This window comes from Rhinopithecus roxellana, chromosome 3 (genome assembly GCF_007565055.1).
Source record: "Rhinopithecus roxellana isolate Shanxi Qingling chromosome 3, ASM756505v1, whole genome shotgun sequence".
Classification (NCBI taxonomy): Eukaryota; Metazoa; Chordata; class Mammalia; order Primates; family Cercopithecidae; genus Rhinopithecus; species Rhinopithecus roxellana.
This window is the reverse complement of record NC_044551.1, coordinates 111,704,197-111,724,534: the sequence shown is the minus strand read 5'-3', so window position 1 is coordinate 111,724,534 and position 20,338 is coordinate 111,704,197. Positions and strand designations below refer to the sequence as shown.

The 20,338-nt window shown below is 36.3% G+C and overlaps 1 long non-coding RNA gene across 1 annotated transcript; it reads left to right on the top strand.

The window, feature by feature from the left end:
- Positions 1-1,430: 1,430 nt before the first annotated feature.
- On the top strand, positions 1,431-5,388 carry LOC104657194. The gene is made up of 2 exons (XR_747252.1): positions 1,431-1,516; positions 4,725-5,388. It is a non-coding gene; the product is annotated as an uncharacterized LOC104657194 (long non-coding RNA).
- The last annotated feature ends 14,950 nt before the right edge of the window (positions 5,389-20,338 follow it).

The window sequence follows — 20,338 nt, the reverse complement described above, 5'->3', positions numbered from 1 at the left end:
TGGAATGCTATAGAAAAAAGCATACCTTCATTTGATTTGAACATCACATATTGAGAGCACAATATGTTCATTCATCTATTTATCCTACAAACATTTTTTTTTTTCAAATTTCATTTTCATTGTCAAGCTCTATACTGTCTCTAAGGACAAAGCAATAAAGAAGATTAACCCTGTCAGCAGCCCTAATACTGACATTTTAAGAAACAAAGTGCCTTCCCTCCCTCAAGCTGTTTTACTGCCATCCACCTGAAAAGTGTTGTGAGAAATACACAAATTTAAGGTAACTACAAATGTAAATGGTTACCCTGGAGTTTTGCAGTGCCTGAAGATCACAAAATCCTAGGGACTGTGATATAATTTTGCTGTGTCTCCACCCAAATCTCATCTCAAATTGTAGTTCCCCTAATCCCAATGTGTTGTGTGGGGGACCTGGTGGGAGGTAATTGAATCATGGGGCCAGTTACCTACATGCTGTTCCCATGATAATGAGTGAGTGCTCACAAGATCTGATGGTTTTATAAGCGGCTTTTCCCCCAACCTCACTCTGCGCTTCTCCTTGATGCCACCATGTGTAGAAGGACACGTTTGCTTCTCCTTCCACCAAGATTATAAGTTTCCTGAGGTCTCCCTCGCCCTGTGGAACTGTGAGTCAATTAAAGCTCTTTCCTTTACAGATTACTCAGTCTTGGGTATGTCCTTATAGCTGCATGAGAACGAACAAATACAGACTGGGAATACAGAGATAGTAAACATATCAGATCATTTCAATAACACTATATTATCTAAGGCAGAGGTAGGTATCAGGGACTAGGGTGCCCAAAGGAGGGCCTGGCTAGAAAGTTTGCCAAATGTTTTCTCAAAGAGATGATGGCCAAACTGTGTCTGGGCCAAATTTTTCAGGTGTGATAATGCTTTTATCTGAATGTGAAGAAAAGGTGGATCTTTGATAGATCCTCACCAAGGCAGTGAAAGATCCTTGTAGAGGGCCCTTAGGTAGATAAATGAGAGAGGGAGTTACCATCACATCACCAAGATGCTATTTTCTCCAGTACAAAGAGAAAGACTCAGTCACTTCTCCCTCTCTGTTCTCCTTCATAGCTATTCTCAGCTCTTTGGAGGCTACCTTGTGAAGACTCCCTTGATCTAAATTATTAAGACCATCTTCTTTGGGAATGACAGAGAGAAGAGGAAGAGGAAAGCAGTGTGCAAAGAATGAGAATTCTATGTGCCTCCAAAAAGAAAAAACTGCAACTACACATCAGCATTATGCAAATGACCTCTATTCTTAAAAGTTGGCTGAGAATGAGGAAATCCATTGCATTCACAGAGATATTCTGTGGGAGCAAAAAGGGAGAGAACAACAGTACCACTTTAAAAAGAAATGTACTATGTAATTTTCCCTAGCATTATCCAAATCAAACATTTTTGAAGCACCAAGCCTCTATCCACAGATCAGAAACTGAAAAAATATATATTACATTTTTCTTATACAGGCATACCTTGGATATATTGGAAGGTCAGTTTCAGATTGTGGCAGTAATGCAAAATACCCTATTAAGCAAGTCACACCATAATTTTTGGTTTACCAGTGCATATAAAGTTATGTTTATACTGTAGTCTTTTCAGTGTGCAATAGAATTATGTCTCAAAAAATGCACATACCTTAATTAAAAATTTTTTGTTGCTAAAAAATTCTAACAATCATCTGAGCCTTCAAAGAGTCATGATCGTTTTGCTGGTGGAGGGTCTTGCCTCACTGTTGACGGCTGCTGCCTAATCAGGTTGGTGTTTTCTGAAGTTTGGGGTAGCTGTGGCAATTTATTAAAGTAAGACAATAAAGTCTGCATCTTCAATTAACTCTTCCTTTTACAAAAAAAAAAAAAAAAATCTCTGTAGCATTTTTTATAGCATTTACTTACCATAAAATGTCTTTCAAAATTGGAGTCCTTTCAAAAATTGTCCTTGCTTTATTAACTAAACTTATGTAATACTCTAAATCCTTTGTTGACATTTTGACAATGTTCACAGTATCTTCAGCAGGAGTGCAGTCCAGCTCGTGAAACTTTTTTCTATTTTCATCCATAAGAAACAACTGTTCATCAGTTCAAGTTTTATCATGAGATTGCAGCAATTCAATCACATCTTCAGAACCCAATTTTAATTCTAGTTCTCTCGCTATTTCTACCACATCTGCAGTTACTTCCTTAACTCAAGTTTCTAGGAACTAAAGCAGTTGGTGAGTTTACATTGAACCCTTCAAAGTAAGGAGTTGGAATCCATTTCTTCCACACTCCTGTTAAGGTTGCTATTTTGACCTCCTGCCATGAATTATGAATATTCTTTATGTCATCTAGAATGGTGAATCATTTCCAGGAGGTTTTTAATTGTCATTAAACGAATTGTTGTCTATATATATGAGAACTATAGTCTTACAAAGTGTATTTTTCAAATAATAAGACTTGAAAATCAAAATTACTCCTTGATCCATGGGCTGCAGAATGGATATTGTGTTAGCAGCCATGAAAACAACATTAATCTCCTTGTACACCTCCATCAGAGCTCTTGGGTGAACAGGTGCATTGTCAATGCACAGTAATATTTTGAAAGGAATCTCTTTTTCTGAGCAGGTCTCAACAGTGGACTTAAAATGTTCAATAACTGTACTAAACAGATGGGTTGTCACTTATAAAGCACAGGCAGAGTCCATATAGCATTATTCTTAAGGGTTATAGGATTTTTGGTCCATGAGCATTGGCTTCAACTTAGTGTCTAATGCAGTTGATGACTTTAACAAGAGAGTCAGCCTGTCCTTTGAAGCTTCTAAGTCAGGCACTGACTTCCTCTCTCTAGCTATGAAAGCCTTAGATGATCATCTTACAATATAAGGCTGTTTCTTCTCCAGTGAAAGTCTACTATTTAGCATAGCCACCTTCATCAATCATTTTAGCTAGATCTTCTACATAACTTGCTGCAGCTTCTATATTAGAACTTCCTGCATCACCTTGAACTTTTATTTTATGGAGATTACTTCTTTCCTTAAGTTTCATGAACACATCTTTGCTAGATTCCCACTTTTCTTCTTCAGCTTCCCCACCTGTCTCAGCCTTCATAGAATTAAAGAGAGTTAGGGCTTTCTCTGGATTTAACTTTGGCTTAAGGAAACATTGTGACTGGCTTGATCTTTTATCCAGACCACTAAAAATTTCTCTACTTTAGCAATAAAGCTGCAGTTTTCTTATCACTTGGGTGTTCAGTGTGGTAGAAATTTAATTTTTTTTCAAGAATTTTCCTTTGCATTTACACATTGGTTAATTGTTTGGCACAATATGTCTAGGTTTTCTACATGCCTTCTTTGCTAAACAATCATTTCTAGCTTTTGATTTAAAGTGAGAGACATACGACTCTTCCTTTCATTTAAATGCTTAGAGGCCATTGTAGGATTATTACATTACCTACTTTCAATATTATTCTGTTTCATGTAATAGGGAGGCTTGAGGGGAGAGAGAGAGAGAGAGAGAGAGAGAGAGAGAGAGAGAGAGAGAGAGAGAGAGTGAGAGTGTCAGGGGAATAACCAGTTGGTAGAGTAGTCAGAACACATGCCTTTGTCCTTTAAACACTGCCATCTTATAAGGGCAAAGCTGGTGGCATCCCCCCAAAATTACAATCATTACATCAAAGATCGTTGATCACAGATCACCATAGCAAACATAATAATGATGGAAACATTGTAAATATTGTGAGAATTACTAAAATGTGACCCAGAGACATGAAGCGAGCACATGCTGTTGGAAAAATGGTTCCAATAGACTTGTTCAACATAGGGCTGCTACCATTCTTGATCCATAAAAATACAGTATCTATGAAGTCCAATGAAGCCACGCATAATGAAATGATATATGAAATAAACTTTCTAACTCAGGAGCATTTAAAATAATATGGTCCTCATTTTAATTACATCATTTATTTCTGCTACTCAGCAGCACACATATAAACAGGGGGAAGAAAGGGGAGCAACTGCCTTGAGTGGGCTCAACCATACATAAATTGGTCAATGGCAAACACATTTAAGCAGAATGTTGGGGTAGGGGGTATTTCCTTGGATTTTAGGCACTTAGGGCAAGAGTCTAACCAGGAACCAAGATAAAAATATTAAGAGTTGGGAAAGGAGCTAAGGTTTTGTTTCTATATCACTTTTCAAGTTACTCAAAGTGTTTGATTCAAAATACAGGATGATTCGGTGACATGCGTGAAAGGATATTTCAGATGCTAAAAATGAAATACTCGAAAATAATTTAGTTTATTCACAGAGTGAAGAACTAACAAGAATATGTCTTTTTTCACCATAAAACCCCTTACATTCATCCTCCCTCTTCTAGTACCTGGATGATTCTATTTAAACATTTTTAAATTTTAAACATTTTATAAACAGTTTTAAATATTGGTGTAGGACTGAGTTGCTAGGAAAATGGGAGTCCTAATATACTTTGTAGATAGTAAACATTTGGCCACCTTTTCCTCTTGTGAGCTAGGTAAACATTTCCATGTATTTTTCCAGCACTTATCTATTCCATGGATGATCGTCAGCAACTGTATATATCAAGTCATAGATGAACAAAGATACTCAACATACTAAGGAAGCCATTTACTCTAGATTTTCTGCAGTTATTTTGATAAGCAGATTTTGGTCATAACACTACCAACTGTAAAATCTTGTACCATTCCAGGGAGAGGCCAAAAAACTCTCAAGAAAGCACCAGTATCTGAGTGCTGACCACTGCAGGCTTCTGCGCTTTCAGTGGAGCTGCCTCACAGATGAGAGAAATACAACCAAGACTTCAACTATGATTGAGCAGAAAGCCTCCCATAAACATGAAGACAATTCGTAACCAGAGTTTAAGTTTTCTAAGGTTGTCTAAAAATATCTTACTTTGAACCATGCAAAAGTGATCCAATCTGAAAGCATTGTAAAAATAATGCTTCCTTCCCAGTCTGGGTACAGTTTGTACAACCCTAGAGGCTAGAATTTTCCCAAGTCTGTTTTATCCTCTTTATTCTGGAGAAGAAAACACATCAAGACATCAAAACATTTGACCTTGGAATGGATCTCATCCTTTGTTACACACTGGCTGACTCTGAATATATCAGGAATGCACTTCCCAGATCCCGGACTCAAATATAACCAGAGTGACAGGGCAGGTCTGAGAGAAGTAGCAAACATACTTCATCCTAGGGTCAGAAAGAAACACGGTGGTATAATTCTAACTTAGAAAATAACGAGGTAAGGGGTCGTGTAAACTTCATACAATGCTGCTGCCTCTGAGTTATTAAAAAAAATTACTAACAGGCTTCTGATCAACTAAAGGAATAAAATTAGGTGTTCAAAGGAGATTTTTTAATGTCCTCATCTAGAATTATTTTCCCATTGTGATAGCACTGAATATAACCAGAAGCTGGACATATTTTTAAAAACCTTTTAGATAGGCAGGTCTAAACCTTGAAAACATCAGTGATATAGAGAACCCACCACTGAGTGTGAGGTTTGAGAAATTGATCCTAAAGATTTAATTAATTGTCCCACATCAGTCTACCAATAGATTAATGCTTTTGTTCTTGGCTCCATTACGTTTATAAAACATACATGGATGGAAAATGTGAAGAAATAAAAGAGAATGATGAATGCACTCACATTTAAAGATGGAAAGAAGAGAAGAGGAACATTTTCAAATACCACATGGGAGAAGAAATTTGTGTCTTTAGCATTCAGAATATGCTCATAACTCCTGCCTATTTGCTCAACTATGTTTACTATTTTAGTTTTCACTGAACCTTAACACAAATCAATTTGGAACAAAGATACAAACAAGTTTTTTGATAATTTTTGCAATCTTGATAATTTCCTTTAAAAAAATTAACATAACGACATGGCCTTGTGCTACACATCAAGCTTTTTTTTTTTTTTTTTAAATATGCTTTTTAGAGCAATTTTAAGTCCACAGCACAATTGAGCAGAAAGTACAGAGTTTCCATATGCCTTTGACCTATCCCCTTCCCAAAGCCTCCCCACTACTCTACTATCAATGTCCCCCACCAGAATGGTACATTGGTTATAGCTGATGAGCCTATACTGACATCATTATCACCCAAAGTTCATTGTTTACATTAGGGTTCATTCTCGGTGTTGTACACTGTATAGATTTAAACAAATTTATAATGACATGTATCTACAATAGTAACATACGCACTAGTTTCACTGCCCTAAAAATCTTCTGTGCTCCGCCTATTTATTCCTCCCTCCCTTTAAACCCTGGACCTTGTTAATGTCTCCATAGTTTGCCTTTTCTAGAAGTCATACAGTTGGAATTATACAATATGTAGTTGTTTTAAATTGGCTTCTTTCACTTAGTAATATACATTTCAGATTACTCTATACCTTTCCATGCCTTGATAGCTCATTTCTTTTTAATACTGAATAATATTCAATTGCCTGGCTGTACCACAGTTTATTTATCAATTCACCTACTAAGAGACACCTTGGTTGCTTCTAAGTTTTGGCAAATATGAACAAATCTGCTATACACAATCATGTGCAAAGTTTTTGTAAGAATTTTCAACTCCTGTGGATATATATCAAGAAGTACAATGGCTGAATTGGGTGTTAAGAGTATAGCTAGTTTTGTTTTGTTTTAAGAAACTGCCAATCTTCCAAAGTACCACTTTACATTCCTACCAGCAATGAATGAGCTTTCCTGTTGGGTACATCCAAAGCATCATTCTGCATTCCTAGCAGCACTGAATGAGAGTTCCTGTTATTCCACATTCTCGTCAGCATTGGGTAATGTGAGTTCCAGATTTTGGCCATCCTAATAGGTACGTAGTGGTATCTCACTGCTGTTTTAATTTGTGATTCCCTAATGATATAGGATGTTGTGCATATTTTAATAAACTTATATACCATCTGTATATTTTCTTTGGTGAGTTTTCTGTTTTGATTTTTGTGCAGTTTAAAATAAGGTTGTTCATGTTTTTATTGTTGAGTTTTAAGAGTTCTCTGTATATTTTGGATAACAATTCTTTATCAAATGTGCCATTTGCAAATATTTTCTCCCAGTCTGTGGCTTGTCTTCTCACTCACTCGACACATTGAGTTTTCTCATAGAAAATGGTGCTTATTTGGGAGAATAAGATATTTCTTTGTTAGTCTGTCTCTTTCAGATACCCAATTTATAATTCCAGAAGTTAGAAAATTTTCTGGCTCCTCTCACATTCAGAAAGGCAGATATTTTATCTAACCTACAATTATCCTGTTCACAAATTAAATAGATATTTTTGTTCCTCAAACTCACTCTTTCATTCCTCGAACATTTCATTTTCTCTTTTCCTACCAATTTCAAAACCAATAGATATTAACATCCAACTGATCTTTGCCAGTGAGTACTAGGAGAGAACTAAGTTGAAAAATAAATTTCTATCTGCTCTTTCAGAATGGGTGCATATGTGCTGCACTGCCAAGCTATATTTGACTTTCTGGCAATATATTTTCTTAGGGTTTAATTCTGGGCCAGCCAGAGAGAAATGCTACTTTAGCATTAAAAAGCTATACATTCTGGAGAGAAAATCATAAGTTTCTGATGAAGAAAATAACTGGGAATAATTTCCATTTTATAATGCCTTTTTAGAGCATTAGAGAAGGTTTGACAAAGAACAATGGTACAGACCACAGGAAGGAAAAATACAATTAAAAAAGATTAATGCACAAGCATTCCCTACCCTAGGCAAGGTAGGCTAAACATAACCTCATGTTAAGTTTGCCCAGAATGAAAAAAAAAAAACAAAAACTGACGCTTATCTTTAGAGAATACTTATAAGGTTTCAGGGCAAATTGCCACATTTTTGAGTTAGGCAAACAAAGCACAAAGTTTCTCATACTCTACAATGAGCAACTGAGAGGGACCCAGAAAACATTTCTGTCAGGTTTAAGATGGTTTAAATGTTTGAAGATGAGAAAAACTTCTGATCCTCCCTGTTAATTGTATTTTACTTCGTAACAGACATGGGCCTTTGTTATGTCTGCAGTTGAAAACTGAATATTTGCAAAAGGAGACCTTTGCCTGAAAATGGCAGAGAACTACAAATACCTCATACTCAAGACCTCTTCAGAATCAGATCAACTTCTTCCATTCGCTAACCTCTTCCAGATTTATATCCTGTAAAATTTTGGTTGATGAAGACACACAGAATCTTGCCCAGGACCACACATCCAAATAGTATTGAGAGACCTGGAGATAGAAGTGGGGAAGAGGAAGTTATCTAGAAGCAATTCATGCCTCCTGTCAGAAAGCTCCAGAAGGGTAGATTGTTTCTTATTCAAAATGAGCTAGAAACAAAAATATTATGAGGCTTATAACAAAGCTTCCTCACATTACAAAAGAAGGCAGTGATGAAGAAAATCACGTGACTTACTATTTTCTACAGAAAACAAAACAAACAAAAAAATCAGAGACAATGTCTAGTATGTATTATCACCAAATTTTTTTTTTTTATTATACTTTAAGTTCTAGGGTACATGTGCATAACGTGCAGGTTTGTTACATATGTATACTTATGCCATGTTGGTGTGCTGCACCCATCAACTCGTCAGCACCCATCAATTCATCATTTATATCATGTATAACTCCCCAATGCAATCCCTCCCTCCTCCCCCCTCCCCCCTCCCCATGATAGGCCCCAGTGCGTGATGTTCCCCTTCCCGAGTCCAAGTGATCTCATTGTTCAGTTCCCACCTATGAGTGAGAACCAAATTTTCATAAGGAACACAATACCAAGGACCCGCTGGTGAAGTCCAGCCCACAGGAGTGTGCTATTTTGCTTCACCAATGCAGAAAAATTGCCCACATTTTCTTTTTATAAAAATCTAGATTTCTTTTGATAAACTGTAATATCTGGCAGTATTTGGTTCCTGTTTCCAAATGGAGACTAGTGGGCTAGACCTGAAGAGAAGGCGTTCCCCAAACTGGACCCATGGTACCCATAAGCACATCCTAGATCCTTACCAAAGGCCCAGTTTTCTCGTCTGTGTCACACACTTGACTCTCGTTGAAATTTAGATTCATAATCCCTGATATATAAGTAATATGGATGCAGCGAAGTCACAGACATCTTGAGGAGTGATTTACGTGGGTTAGATAAAAATGCAACCGCTGGGACTTCTGGAATGGTGGAATGAGGGCTTTCATAAACCCTGCCTCAATAATAATAAGTAATAATAATATAACTGTATGATTTAGGGAACGAGCTGTCCACTGATGGCTTTGAGACGCTTTGACATATTCCTAAGGATCTTGAAGATCACAGAAATGTGCAGAGACATGCACATGACCAGAAAAGAACTGAGAGATTGCTCAGCTCTCTCTTTTGGCTGACCCTGAGGTCCTGTGCAAGCAAGAAGTAAAGGCTAAGGCCAACATGCAGGCTGCCTTAATGTTGAAGATATGCCCCAGCAAACACACAAAACCCTACACCACAAAGACTAAAATACTTCATCCATTCATCTATTGATAGACATTTAGGTTGTTGACTGTGCTAAAATAATCATGGGACTGCATATGTCTCTATGATATACTGATTTCCTTTCTTTTGGATATATATCCAGCAGTGGGATTACTGAATCGTCTGGTAGCTGTATTTTCACTTTTTTTGAGGAACCTCCATACTGTTTTCCTTAAGGGCTGTACTCATCTACATTTCCACCAACGGTGTATGAGTGTTCTCATTTTCTGGCATCCTTGCTAACTTTTGCTACCTCTTTGCCTTTTTGACAATAGCCATTCTAACTTGGGTGAGATGGTATCTCAATGGGATTTTGATGTGCATTTCCTTGATGATTAACAATGCCTGGCATTTTTTAAATATACCTGTTGGCCATTTCTATGCCTTATTTTGAGAAATGTATATTCAGGTCTTTGCCCATTTTTAATTAGATTACTGCTATTATTTGCTATTGTTTGAGTTCCTTATATATTCTGGGTATTAGTCCTTTGTAAGATGGACAGTTTACAAATATTCTCCCACATTCTGTACATTCTCTCTTCACTTTGATTTTTTCCTTTCCTGCAAAGAAGAGCAAAAAGGATGGTTTCTTTTGCTGTGCAGAAGAGTAAGCAAACAATTTCATTCTTTCACAATATTGGTTATGTTCCTGTTTTGAGTTTGATGTAATCCTATGTGCCTACTTTTGATTTTGTTGCCTGTGTTTTTGAGGTGTTACCCAAAACAACTTTTTGTCCAGACAAATGTCCTGTAGTACTTCCCCAATGCTTTTTTCTAGTATTTTAACAGTTTAGGGCTTACATTTAAGTTTTTCATCTATTTTGAATTGATTTTTTAATATGGTGAAAGATGGGGATCTAGTTTCATTCATGGGCATATGGATATCCAGGTTTCCCAGCACCATTTATCAAAGAGACTGCCTTTTGTTTCATACATGATCTTGAAACTTTGTCGTAAATGAGTTAGGTATAAGCATGTGGATGTATTTCTGGATTCTCTATTCTGATCCATTGGTCTATATGTTTGTTTTTATGCCAGCACTACGATGTTTTGATTACTATACCTTTGTAGTATAACTTGAAGTCAATTAATGTGATTCCTCCAGATTTGTTCTTTTTGCTCAGGACCGCTTTAGCTATTTAGGTCTTTTGTGGTTCCATATACATTTTAGAATCTTTTTCTATTTCTGTAAAGAACGTTATTGGTATTTTAACAGAGAATGCATTGACTCTTTAGGTTACTTTGGGTAGTACAGACATTCTAACAATAATTCTTTTAACCCATGAACATGGGATATCTTTGTTTGTTTCTGTGTGTAGGTCCTCTTTGATATCTTTCTTCACTGTTATATAGTTTTGTTCATAAAGATCTTTAACTATTTTGGCCAAATTTATTCCTAGGTAGTTTATTTTTTTCAAGCTATTGTAAATGGGATTCCTTTCTTGATTTTTTCAGATTGATTACTATTAATTTATAGAGATGCTACTAATTTTTGTTTGATTTCATATCCTGCAACTTTACTGAATTTATCAGTTCTACAGTTTTTTTTTTTTTTTTTTTGATGGGATCTGTAGGTTTTTCTAAATGTAAGATTATGTTGTCTTCAAACACAGATAATTTGACTTCTTCCTTTCTAATTTAGATGCTCTTTCTTTCTTTCTCTTGCCCAATTGCTCTGGTGAGGACTTACAATACAATGTTGAATAGAAGTGGTGAAATTAGGTATTTTTGTCTTATTTCAGATCTTAGTGGAATGGCTTTCAATTTTTTTCCTATTCAGTATATTAGCTGTGAGTTTGTCATATATGGCCTTTGATGCATTTTCCTTCTATACTCAATTTGTTGAGTTTTTAGCATGAAGGGATGTTAAATTTTATGGAACATTTTTCAGCATCTTTTAAAAATGATCATATGGATTTTGTCCATAATTCTGTAATATATCATATTTGTTGATTTGCATAAGTTGAACCATACTTGCATCTATGGGATGAATCCCATTTCATCATGGTGAATGATCTTTTTAATACGCTGTTGAACTTGGTTTGCTAGTATGTTGTTGAAGACTTTTGCTTCCATGTACATAAATGATATTAGCCTGTAGTTTTCTTTGTTTCATTTTGTTTGTATCTGGTTTTGATAACAGGGCAATGCAAGCCTTGTGGAATGAATTCAGACGCATTCTCTCCTCTTCAATTTTAATAGTTTGAATCGGATTGCTATTAATTATTTACATGTTTGGTAGAATTCAGCAACGAATACATTTGTTCCTGTGCTTTTCCTTGCTGAGAGACTTAAAAAAAATTTTTGAGACAGGGTCTTGCTCTGACACCCATGCTAGAGTGCAGTGGTGCAATCTCACTGCAACTTCTGTCTCCTGGGCTCAAGTAAACCTCCCAACTCAGCCTTCCAAGTACCTGGGGCCACAGACATGCACTACCTTACCCAGCTATTGTTTTGCAATTTTAGTAGAGACAGAGTCTCACCACATTGCCCAGGCTGGTCTCGAACTCCTGAGCTCAAGTGATCCACCTGCCTCAGCCTCCCAAAGTGCTGGGATTACAGGTATGAGGCACCATGCCCAACTGATCCTTTATATTACAGCTTCAATCTTGTTGCTCGTTATCGGTCCATTTGGGTTTTCTATTTCTTCCTGACTCTATCTTGGTAGGTTCTATGTGTCCAGAAATTTACCCACTTTTTCTAGGAATTCCAACTATTAAGTTAGAGGCACAGCAGAATTATCTTTCAAAGAGTAATAGGTTCAGTAAATTAAAATGAAGTTAGTAGATTAGGCTGGAAATAGGAGACAAACTAAGCTGAGGTCTAGGAGAAGGGAAATATTTAATAAATAGAAAGTTTGGACTTATGTAGTCTCCACAGACTATAGATAAAAGAAAAGGTCAAGATTTGAGAATCTTCAGAAGTGGTTGATTAGAGTGGACAATTTGGGCCAAAGTACAGATTGCTGACTATAAGTCATACAGAATAAACCAACCACCTTGGTACAGAGTGGATTAGAGCCGATAAAAAGCAAAACAAAAAGCACTTTGTAAGTACATATTAGGTACCGAGCACCACTGTAACTTATGTTTTCCAAAAGTCAGAGCTTAGTTTGATATTTTCTCACCACTATATATAGATGTTTTATCCTTGAGGAAGACTTTATTTCTTTGTAGTTAGCAAAATTACCACAGCCTACTAACAGTTCCATGCATATATTAGATACTCAGTTGGTGCTGTTTGAGTTCTGGAATAAATTTATTACATTTTACTAAATTAAAATTTCTCAGCTAAATACTGAATACATTCTCTAGGCCAAGGCCTCTTTAAACATCGTAAGAGTGGACCCAGTTACTCTTTATATCTCTAAACCATCATCAGAGACTTTTTAGAGCAGCAAGAAAAGAAAGCATTTCTGACACAAAAATAGAAATTCCAAATTCTGTGTGTGTTTTATCCCCACTCTTTATTCTGCCTAGATATTTTACAGTTGCATCACCAAGCTACAGCATGCATCCTAATCTGATGTGTGTTGGTGAGTATAAATCCATTTCTGAATAATGCTATTATTTTAGAAAATAGCTGCTCAATACATTTATGAGATGAAGCAATGATGCTCTCTGAACTAATTAAAAACACATACATGTTACATATGTGTATGTACATGTGTGTATATACACACATGCTCACACATACATAAAGAGACAGAGAGAAAAATTGTATGCACCTATTCTAGGTGTAACCATGAGCTTAATGAAATAAACCCTAAAAAAGAAACTTGCAATATCTACATTTAGACCTTGAATAAAATGAGAAGTATGAGCATGGGCAACACTCAACCACACTATGAGGCAAGTTTGTCTAGTTGGGTATCATTAAGGTGACAGGAATAGCATTTATCTCACAAGTTGTGGCAATGATGTGGAAGGGTGGACATAAGGAAAGAAAGAAATAAGAAAGGAAGCTACTTCTGTGAAAATGGCCTACCTCATCCACAGTAAAAGCAATTCTAAATCATCTTCCTACTGCCAGCTGTTTTCCTGGTTCTCTGTCATATACTACTTATGCTAGTTTAACTTAAATTATATTAGCTTATAAAAGAGACAAAAGATAGTAGAGTAGAAAGCACAGACAGAGAAACTTGGTTCTAATCTTTGCTTTATATAAGAGACCCAGGTCACTTTGTCTTTTGGGGTCTCAGTTTCTTTATCTGTGAAGTGAAGCAGTTATCCTGGATAATAATCTCTCAAGTTCACTGTGGCTCCAAAATTCTTTGTTTTAGTTAACAGAAATTCTGGGATGATGAGAAAATTCTTAAAAAGTATTTCATTAGAATTTCTGGAATTGATTTTATAGATGTCAGTGAATATTGATGGTAGAAAAAATGACAGTAAAACAAATTCCTGTACACACAGATTAAAAGCATTCATAGCGGTTTAGTCTGAATAAGAGAAAAACAAATCAAAAATTCCTTTAAAAACACAAGTAGGAGGAGGAGAACAAGTTGTTCTTAGACAATCAGGATATTGAAGTCTAGCCTCTTGTGTATTTCTCATTAAAGTCAATTTATTTTTCTCAAAAACAAACTTCTAGGCTTCTAAGCAAAGATATGAAGACTTCCCTGATGGCTTCCACTTGAAGAGTCCTTTCCATCCTTCCACACTTCTGTTGGCCTTCACACCTCTTCCATGGCCCATATCACATTCCACACAACATTGTAATTACAAATACAAATGTTATTTTTCTAAGTAGACCACGGGCTTCTTGAGTTTATTTATCTTTGATGGTACAGATCCTGGTACCTTATAAATAGGAGACACTCGATAAAAATGAATGAGAAATGAAGGAATGGGAAGGAAGGAAGAAAAGGGAAGGATAAAGGGAGAGAAGGAGGGAGGAACTAAAAACACACTTACGTAGCAATATATTCAATGGCATCTAGTTCCTTAAAAGATTTAATGAACTCTAACTAAAGGAATTGTACACAAAGTAAGGAGAAATGCATCCAACAGGATACTCGGCATGATCAAGCTAAGGCTTGATTCTCTTTGGAGAAGAGATGATCAGGCACATCATCAAAGAGAATAAAAAATCTGTTAAGCCCAACCAAGTTCATTTAAGGTGATAGAGATGCCATGACACTCCCCACAGACTCTAGTTATGAATATCAAAGATAAATATTTCCTATTCTTTTTTCTCAACTCACAATCATTTTCCATAAATCTTCTTTAAAGATAGTGTTTAATCAGAACAGGACAAGATGAGGACTAGAGACAAGCTGAACATTTCCCCTCCCAACATATCACCTGGTATCAAAAGCTGCAAAAGGAAACTGACTAAAATACAAAGCAATTTTTTAAAAAATTTGTATTTTATATTTCTCTAAATAAGTATTAGCACAACTATAGAAAATCAGTAGCTTAACATCCACAAGAAATAAAAAAATTAAGATTTAATTCTTAAAGACAAACCACTTAACTCATTCTCATTTATAGCTAGAACAAATAATTGCAACCTTCATCTCAGGGAACAGGAAAGAAACAATACAATGTGGAACTTTCTTGTCTTCCTCTGTCCTACCAATGTCTTTACCACATAACTATGAAAGAAAGAGGAAAAGACCATTAGCCATCAAAGTCAAAGGGCATTTTTTTAACCTTACATCAAAATAAACTCAAATTATTAAGGTCTACTTTGACCAAATAACACATGGTGATGTGTTTCATTACAAATTATTGAAAGATTATTTTGTGGAGGAATATTGCAGTTCTAGATAATAAACACTTCAAATGGGGTAACATCTCAGAGGCCAGAACCACTACTTCATACTCCAACTCCCCCTCCAATACTCCACATTCATTAGTTTTGGTCATCAAGCTGTCACAACAGTTGGCAAGATGGGATTCAACACAGACATCTCTAGATGAGGAAACTGAACCTCTGGTGAAATTCAAAGAACCTCTTGAAACTTAATGAACATCCTATCCGTTTGAACAAATGAAAGCTTAAATTAGGTTGCTCTAGGATCTCAATGTTAAATATGTGTACGACTTAATTAACTGATGCTCACATTGTCCCCCATAACCTTTTTTTTTCACTTCACTCCTTTTAAAGAAAACTGAACCCTAGGCAAATGAGGTAATGATGGAATGTTACGTGGGTTTTTAGATGGAGTAATTAATCAGTAGATCAGAGGAAGAGATCACAGAAGGTCAGAAGTAAACCTCTTTCTTTTCTGAGCGCAGCAGCTGCTTCTAAGGGCTGACTGGGACCTCCATGAAACCCGAACTGGTGGAGAATCAAACTGAAACTGAATAGCCCAAGAGTTGTGCCTGGAGCTCAGCAATCGCATTGCTGGACCCTGTTTCCTGTGCTATACACTAAGCCTAACCTAGCTAATGTCCTCAGACTTTTGCTCAATTTCAAAAGGACCCCCAAAATGGTTCTTCCAGGAAGATTTGAGCACACCCCTAAATCCAGGACTACATTAACACATGACACTGAAGGTGAAAACAAAAACTCTAGGTCTCTGATATCAAAAACATGAAACCCAGATATATTTTTTGGCTTAAATTTATCTGGATAAATGCTTAGGTTTGCTACTTCACTTATAAGCATAAACTAGGCAAAATTAAATGCAGCAATCTTCTTTAACTCTGTGGTGTTATTACTTGGCTTTCACTCAGAGTAATTCGGCTGTCACTTTTCAAAAATACAAAAGACTTTGCATGAGGTCAAACACATTTACATGTCTGCATTCTTAGTGTCATGGAGACTGACACTGGCCATCTGCAAATACTTAAGGAAAAGCAGAATGAGTGGACCCTTTCTGATTTAAAACACAGTTGCCCATAGGATGACTCAATATTTAAAGGACTGAGTGAAGCAAAGTGGACCTAAAAGTAGAGAATGAAGAAGAAATTTAGGTGTCTGACCCTAGGTTTGCTACTGTGGTGAGATCCTTAGCAAGTCACTTATACAGGTCTCTCTGGGCCCTATTTCTTAATGTGCAAAAATAAAGAAGTTGACCTGTTGGTAATGTGTTGGAGAAGAGTTCCTCTCAACTCACAATCATTTTCCATAAATCTTCTTTAAAGATAGTGTTTAATCAGGACAGGACAAGATTTGGACTAGATACAAGCTGAACATTTCCCCTCCTTCCTTGCAGCTTGGTATCAGAAGCTGCAAAAGGAAACTAACTAAAATACAAAGCAATTTTTTAAAAATTTCTATTTTATATTTCTCTAAATAAGTATTAGCACAACTATAGAAAATCAGTAGCTTAACATTCACAAGAAATAAAAAAAAATTAAGATTTAATTCTTAAAGACAAACCACACAAATCATTCTCATTTATAGCTAGAACCACACAATTTCTGGGGGAAAAAAAAAAAAGTTGACATTGTTAGAGATAGGACATCTACATTTAGTTTTAACGCCTACATCCTCTATGATTTTTAACCTTTAAAAAAATCAAACGAAATGAGAAGAGTAATTGTTGACAAAGTCTTCTATGATAAGAAGTGAGAGTCTCAGTCACCGAGAAAATGTCACAATAGCAAAGTGTCTTGGTATATTAGTTAATATGAGTTTTGCCTCAAGAAAAATGCTCAACTCAATTGAATTAAATAAGAGGGAATTTCTGTGTATGTGTGTGTGTGTTTGTGTGTGTACGTGTGTCTGTGTGTCTCTGTCTCTCTCTCATCACACGATTTTTAGAAGTTGAGCAACTAAAAATGTTCTCCAAGAGCCAGGCTTTTAATATTTTTTCAATGCTGTTACTTCTAGAAAATGTACCTTTTCTTATAATCAGCTCTTCTCATGCTTACAAGATAGCTGCAGCAGCTCCAGGAATCGTATCTTCATAACAGTTTCCAGCAGATAAACAGGAGCTATGTCATCCCATTTCTGTGTGTCTCATTGTATTAAAAAAAAAAAAAAAAAAAAACAACGAAAATTTCCTGGAACTTCTCAGCATATTTCTAGTCATGTCTCAGAACAAATTTTGACTTATGTGTGTTCCTGTATCAGTCTTTGAAAATGAAAAGGATGACCGGAATTGGATTAGCTCAACTGTAGATACATGCCCTGACCCTGGCAACATGGATGACTTTTCCTAAAGTATGTGGCTGTGTGGAAAATGAGTGCTATTAGGAAAGTACCTACTTATGGGAATATCCTCTGAGAGGAAACCAGATGTACTACACCGGCAAAACCTTCATAATGTACTATTGTAAAGGAATTAGCCAGATCAATAATCACAGTAAAATTGGACACTGCTCAAATTTTCCACTTAAGGGCATACTGAGCAAATTAAATACAATACCAAGGGAAATTGCTATGTCTTTACGGTTTCTGATGGATTTGTAGGAAAAGTTAAAAAAAAATCAAATAGTAGATGTCAAGCTGACCTTTCCTGTATAACCCTCCTGCATCTTACTGGAAGAGTAGTGTGAGGAGAACAAGAGGAGGTCTAAAGTCTCAAACCCATCACAGTCATCTATGAGGGTTAGAATAAACTTCTTCCAAACTCATGTTAATGCTGCTATTTTGGCCTCCTTCCATGAATAATGAATGTTCTTAATGACATCTAGAATGGTAAATCCTTTCCAGAAGGTTTTCAATTTACTTTGTTCAGATGTATCAGAAGAATCATTATTTATAGTAGCTATTGCCTTAGAAAAAATATATCTTAAATATTAAAACTTGAACACAAAAGTTACTTCTTGATCCATGGGCTATAAAAACAATGTGATGTTAGCAGGCATGAAGACTACATTAATATCCTTGAGCACATCCATCAGAATTCTTGGGTTAACAGGTACATTGTAAACGAACAGTAATATTTTGAAAAGAATCTTTTTTTCCTGAGAATTAGGTCTCAACCATAGGCTTAAAATATTTACTAAACCGTGCTGTAAACATATGTGCTGTCCTCCAGGCTTTGTTGTCTCATTTATAGAGCAGAGTTAGTGTTGATTTAGCATCATTCTTAATGGTGCTAAGGTTTTCAGAATGGGCAATGAGCACTGGCTTCAACTTAGTCTTCACTTGCATTAGCCTCTAAGAAGAGGGTCAGCCTGTCCTTTGAAGTCAGGTATTGACTTCTCTCTAGTTACAAATGTTCTCAATGGCATCTTTTCCAAATAGAAAGTTGTTTTATTTCCACTGAAAATCCACTGTTTAGCACAGCCATCTTCATCAATGATCTTATCTCAATCTTCTGGATAACTTGCTACAGCTTCTACATCATCACGTCCTGCATCACTTTCAACTTTTATGCTATCGAGGCAGCTTATTATTATTATTATTATTATACTTTAAGATCTAGGGTACATGTGCACAATGTGCAGGTTTGTTACATATATATACATGTGCCATGTTGGTGTGCTGTACCCATTGACTCGTCATTTACTTTAGGTATCTCTCCTAATGCTATCCCTCCCTCCTCCCCCGACCCCACAATAGGACCCGGTATGTGATGCTCCCCTTCCTGTGTCCAAGTGATCTCACTGTTCAATTCCCACCTATGAGTGAGAATATGCGGTATTTAGTTTTCTGTTTTTGCGATAGTTTCCTGAGAATGATGGTTTCCAGCTGCATCCATGTCCCTACAAAGGACACAAACTCATCCTTTTTTATGGCTGCATAGTATTCCATGGTGTATATGTGCCACATTTTCTTAATCCAGTGTGTCACTGATAGACATTTGGGTTGATTCCAAGTCTTTGCTATTGTGAATAGTGCCGCAATAAACATACGTGTGCATGTGTCTTTATAGCAGCATGACTTACAATCCTTGGGGTATATCCCCAGGAATGGGATGGCTGGGTCAAATGGTGTTTCTAGTTCTAGATCCTTGAGGAATCACCACACTGTTTTCCACAATGGTTGAAGTAGTTTACAGTTCCAGCGACAGTGTAAAAGTGTTCCTATTTCTGCACATCCTCTCCAGCACCTGTTGTTTCCTGATTTTTTAAAGATTGCCATTGAAACTGGTGTGAGATGGTATTTCATTGTGGTTTTCATTTGCATTTCTCTGATGGTGAGTGATGATGAGCATTTTTTCATGTGCAGAAGCTCTTTAGTTTAATTAGATCCCATTTGTCTATTCTGGTTTTTGTTGTCATTGCTTTTGGTGTTTTAGTTATGAAGTCCTTGCCCATGCCTATGTCCTGAATGGTATTGCCTAGGTTTTCTTCTAGTGTTTTGATGGTTTTAGGTCTAACATTTAAGTCTTTGATCCATCTTGAATTTACTTTTGTATAAGGTATAAGGAAGGGATCCAGTTTCAGCTTTCTACATTTGGCTAACCTGTTTTCCCAGCACTATTTATTAAATAGGGAATCCTTTCCCCATTTCTTGTTTTTGTCAGGTTTGTCAAAGATCAGATAGTTGTAAATGTGTGTCGTTATTTCTGAGGGCTCTGTTCTGTTCCATTGGTCTATATCTCTGTTTTGGTACCAGTAGCTGTTTTGGTTACTGTAGCCTTGTAGTATAGTTTGAAGTCAGGTAGCGTGATGCTTCCAGCTTTGTTCTTTTGGCTTAGGATAGTCTTGGCAATGCAAGGTCTTTTTTGGTTCCATATGAACTTTAAAGCAGTTTTTTCCAACTCTGTGAAGAAACTCATTGGTAACCTAATGAGGACGGCACTGAATCTATAAATTACCTTGGGCAGTATGGCCATTTTCACGATATTGATTCTTCCTATCCATGAGCATGGTATGATCTTGCATTTGTTTGTGTCCTCTTTTATTTCACTGAGCAGTGGTTTGTACTTCTCTTTCAAGAA